Consider the following 5,000-nt stretch of genomic DNA (forward strand, 5'->3'; position numbering starts at 1 on the left):
AAAGCCTGTCACCACCTCTAGAAACAAGATTCACACCAATCCAATTCATATCATTTTTTCCAAAGGAATATGTTCTGGCCGGTCGAAAATGCATCTCACAAAAATAGGCATTTAAAAATCTACTTTGCAGTTTCAGAACACTAACATGACTGTGAAGTGTACACAAGTAAAATGGGACCGTTTCAAAGTACCTAATCCCTCATAAACTTCTGAGAGGAAGCATGTAATAAATCTACCTAATTTTCTGGAAAAGAAAGAGGGCGGATTTTTGTTATCACCTCAGATGGGACTTGAACCCACAATCCCTGGCTTAGGAGGCCAGCGCCTTATCCATTAGGCCACTGAGGCACCAATGCATAGCTCTTTTCTAGAGGCATTATTGAAATGTATTCTATGGTCAGACACCGGTGTGTGCACACAGGGCATTTCTCACTTCTCTCTATAAGTAAACTTCCCTTTTTCATCCTCTTCCATCCCCGACTTTAACGCTCTCTTCTATGCTATAATGGAGACTTTGCAATTTTAGCAAGTGGAGAGAAATTGGAGAACCACTTTCGACTCCACACTTCTTCTTCACTTACTTTTTTTCTCAATATACTGGGCTTAGAAAATGGTATCAAGCCATCCTTATCATCAGTAGGACACGGAAAGAGGCCCTAAGTCTCCTAACCAAGTTCAATCACACTCTGCAACTTAACCATTGCACTACAAATTAGGCAACGGGGGCATCAGCAAAAGCAGCCAATGTGCCGATCCTTTATACATTTTGTGTAGTACTTTTCTTACTCGGAGGCAAAATCAGCACTTTAACTGCCCAAATCATACAGATTTTACACATGTAACACTCTATGCACACATAGGCACACACTGCGCAGTTCTTCCACACACACTTAAGCTAAAAACCCATTCTGTCACGTCAAAATTCTGCAAACCTATTACATATTCAGTGCGTCGGCATAGAAGCACTTTTTAATGCCACTAAAATTCACAAGTAGTTAGACTGAAGATGCAACCTGAATGAGTTTACAGTATGTACTCCACTTTATTAATGATTAGTAATGAGAAAGTGAGGACTACAAGAGTATTGGAAAAGACTTTTTCCACTCTGAATGTAAAGCAGATTGTGTGACCATTGGCCAAAAACGACCACGAAGGGACTCGAACCCTCAATCTTTTGATCCGAAGTCAGACGCCTTATCCATTAGGCCACGCGGTCATCCGGCCACCTGAGATGATTTTTATCATGTAGGTGGTATGCATGGATGGAGAACATATTATTGAAAGGTATTCAGGTTTACATCCCATAGTGTTCTTTCAGCTCTTTTCGCTGGAAGCACTTTTTTGGAATCTATATATTGAGAATTTTATGAGTACGATATGCTTTTGTTTTCCTTTTTCCATACAAACCTCTTTCCTCATGAGTTTAAAGCTCATTTGTATTCTCTACATAGCTCTGGAAGTTTCCAGACGTGGAGTGAAACTGTTTTGAAAGTAGGACAAATTGCTCCTTCCTGCATATGCTAATTTTTCACACTCACATAGGTTGTATAGGTTTTATGTATCCTGGCTTGACCTATTCAAGTAGCTGAAAGCCTGTCACCACCTCTAGAAACAAGATTCACACCAATCCAATTCAAATCATTTTTTCCAAAGGAATATGTTCTGGCCGGTCAAAAATGCATCTCACAAAAATAGGCATTTAAAAATCTACTTTGCAGTTTCAGAACACTAACATGACTGTGAAGTGTACACAAGTAAAATGGGACCATTTCAAAGTACCTAATCCCTCATAAACTTCTGAGAGGAAGCATGTAATAAATCTACCTAATTTTCTGGAAAAGATAGAGGGAGGATTTTTGTTATCACCTCAGATGGGACTCAAACCCACAATCCCTGGCTTAGGAGGCCAGTGCCTTATCCATTAGGCCACTGAGGCACATATGCATAGCTCTTTTCTAGAGGCATTATTTAAATGTATTCTATGGTCAGACACCGGTGTGTGCACACAGGGCATTTCTCACTTCTCTCTATAAGTAAACTTCCCATTTTCATCCTCTTCCATCCCCGACTTTAACGCTCTCTTCTATGCTATAATGGAGACTTTGCAATTTTAGCAAGTGGAGAGAAATTGGAGAACCACTTTCGACTCCACACTTCTTCTTCACTTACTTCTTTTCTCAATAATCTGGGCTTAGAAAATGGTATCAAGCCATCCTTATCATCAGTAGGACACGGAAAGAGGCACTAAGTCTCCTAACCAAGTTCAACCACACTCTGCAACTTAACCATTGCACTACAAATTAGGCAATGGGGGCATCAGCAAAGGCAGCCAATGTGCCGATCCTTTATTCATTTTGTGTAGTACTTTTCTTACTCGGAGGCAAAATCAGCACTTTAACTGCCCAAATCATACAGATTTTACACATGTACCACTCTATGCACACATAGGCACACACCTTGCAGTTCTTCTACACACACTTAAGCTAAAAACCCATTCTGTCACGTCAAAATTCTGCAAACCTATTACATATTCAGTGCGTCGGCATAGAAGCACTTTTTAATGCCACTAAAATGCACAAGTAGTTAGACTGAAGATGCAACCTGAATGAGTTTACAGTATGTACTCCACTTTATTAATGATTAGTAATGAGAAAGTGAGGACTACAAGAGTATTGGAAAATACTTGTTCCACTCTGAATGTAAAGCAGATTGTGTGACCATTGGCCAAAAACGACCACGAAGGGACTCGAACCCTCAATCTTCTGATCCGAAGTCAGACGCCTTATCCATTAGGCCACGCGGTTATCTGTTCACCTGAGATGATTTTTATCATGTAGGTGGTATGCATGGATGGAGAACATATTATTGAAAGGTATTCAGGTTTACATCCCATAGTGTTCTTTCAGCTCTTTTCGCTGGAAGCACTTTTTTGGAATCTATATATTGAGAATTTTATGAGTACGATATGCTTTTGTTTTCCTTTTTGCATACAAACCTCTTTCCTCATGAGTTTAAAGCTCATTTGTATGCTCTACATAGCTCTGGACGTTTCCAGACGTGGAGTGAAACTGTTTTGAAAGTAGTACAAATTGCTCCTTCCTGCATATGCTAATTTTTCACACTCACATAGGTTGTATAAGTTTTATGAATCCTGGCTTGACCTATTCAAGTAGCTGAAAGCCTGTCACCACCTCTAGAAACAAGATTCACACCAATCCAATTCAAATCATTTTTTCCAAAGGAATATGTTCTGGCCGGTCGAAAATGCATCTCACAAAAATAGGCATTTAAAAATATACTATGCAGTTTCAGAACACTAACATGACTGTGAAGTGTACACAAGTAAAATGGGACCGTTTCAAAGTAACTAATCCCTCATAAACTTCTGAGAGGAAGCATGTAATAAATCTCCCTAATTTTCTGGAAAAGATAGAGGGAGGATTTTTATTATCACCTCAGATGGGACTCAAACCCACAATCCCTGGCTTAGGAGGCCAGTGCCTTATCCACTAGGCCACTGAGGCACACATGCATAGCTCTTTTCTAGAGACATTATTTAAATGTATTCTATGGTCAGACACCCGTGTGTGCACACAGGGCATTTCTCACTTCTCTCTATAAGTAAACTTCCCATTTTCATCCTCTTCCATCCTCGACTGTAACGCTCTCTTCTATGCTATAATGGAGACTTTGCAATTTTAGCAAGTGGAGAGAAATTGGAGAACCACTTTCGACTCCACACTTCTTCTTCACTTACTTCTTTTCTCAATATACTGGGCTTAGAAAATGGTATCAAGCCATCCTTATCATCAGCAGGACACGGAAAGAGGCACCAAGTCTCCCAACCAAGTTCAACCACACTCTGCAACTTAACCATTGCACTACAAATTAGGCAACGGGGGCATCAGCAAAGGCAGCCAATGTGCCGATCCTTTATTCATTTTGTGTAGTACTTTTCTTACTCGGAGGCAAAATCTGCACTTTAACTGCCCACATCATACAGATTTTACCAATGTAGCACTCTATGCACACATAGTCACACACCTTGCAGTTCTTCTACACACACTTAAGCTAAAAACCCATTCTGTCACGTCAAAATTCTGCTAACCTATTACATATTCAGTGCGTCGGCATAGAAGCACTTTTTAATGCCACTAAAATGCACAAGTAGTTAGACTGAAGATGCAACCTGAATGAGTTTACAGTATGTACTCCACTTTATTAATGATTAGTAATGAGAAAGTGAGGACTACAAGAGTATTGGAAAAGACTTTTTCCACTCTGAATGTAAAGCAGATTGAGTGACCATTGGCCAAAAACGACCACGAAGGGACTCGAACCCTCAATCTTCTGATCCGAAGTCAGACGCCTTATCCATTAGGCCACGCAGTCATCCGTTCACCTGAGATGATTTTTATCATGTAGGTGGTATGCATGGATGGAGAACATATTATTGAAAGGTATTCAGGTTTACATTCCATAGTGTTCTTTCAGCTCTTTTCGCTGGAAGCACTTTTTTGGAATCTATATATTGAGAATTTTATGAGTACGATATGCTTTTGTTTTCCTTTTTGCATTCAAACCTCTTTCCTCATGAGTTTAAAGCTCATTTGTATGCTCTACATAGCTCTGGACGTTTCCAGACGTGGAGTGAATCTGTTTTGAAAGCAGTACAAATTGCTCCTTCCTGCATATGCTAATTTTTCACTCTCACATAGGTTGTATAAGTTTTATGAATCCTGGCTTAACCTATTCAAGTAGCTGAAAGCCTGTCACCACCTCTAGAAACAAGATTCACACCAATCCAATTCAAATAATTTTTTCCAAAGGAATATGTTCTGGCCGGTTGAAAATGCATCTCGCAAAAATAGGCATTTAAAAAAATACTTTGAAGTTTCAGAACACTAACATGACTGTGAAGTGTACACAAGTAAAATGGGACCGTTTCAAAGTACCTAATCCCTCATAAACTTCTGAGAGGAAGCATGTAATAAATCTAC

At 39.6% G+C, this 5,000-nt stretch overlaps 4 non-coding genes across 4 annotated transcripts; all 4 read right to left on the minus strand.

The window, feature by feature from the left end:
- Positions 1-275: 275 nt before the first annotated feature.
- TRNAR-CCU (transfer RNA arginine (anticodon CCU)) lies at positions 276-348 on the minus strand. Its single transcript has one exon. It is a non-coding gene; the product is annotated as a tRNA-Arg (tRNA).
- A 1,515-nt stretch (positions 349-1,863) lies between these two features.
- TRNAR-CCU (transfer RNA arginine (anticodon CCU)) lies at positions 1,864-1,936 on the minus strand. Its single transcript has one exon. It is a non-coding gene; the product is annotated as a tRNA-Arg (tRNA).
- A 1,515-nt stretch (positions 1,937-3,451) lies between these two features.
- Positions 3,452-3,524, minus strand: TRNAR-CCU (transfer RNA arginine (anticodon CCU)). The gene has a single exon. It is a non-coding gene; the product is annotated as a tRNA-Arg (tRNA).
- Positions 3,525-4,319: 795 nt separating this feature from the next.
- On the minus strand, positions 4,320-4,392 carry TRNAR-UCG (transfer RNA arginine (anticodon UCG)). Its single transcript has one exon. It is a non-coding gene; the product is annotated as a tRNA-Arg (tRNA).
- Between the last annotated feature and the right edge of the window lie 608 nt (positions 4,393-5,000).

The sequence above is a fragment of the Triturus cristatus genome, chromosome 4_1 (assembly GCF_964204655.1).
Source record: "Triturus cristatus chromosome 4_1, aTriCri1.1, whole genome shotgun sequence".
Classification (NCBI taxonomy): Eukaryota; Metazoa; Chordata; class Amphibia; order Caudata; family Salamandridae; genus Triturus; species Triturus cristatus.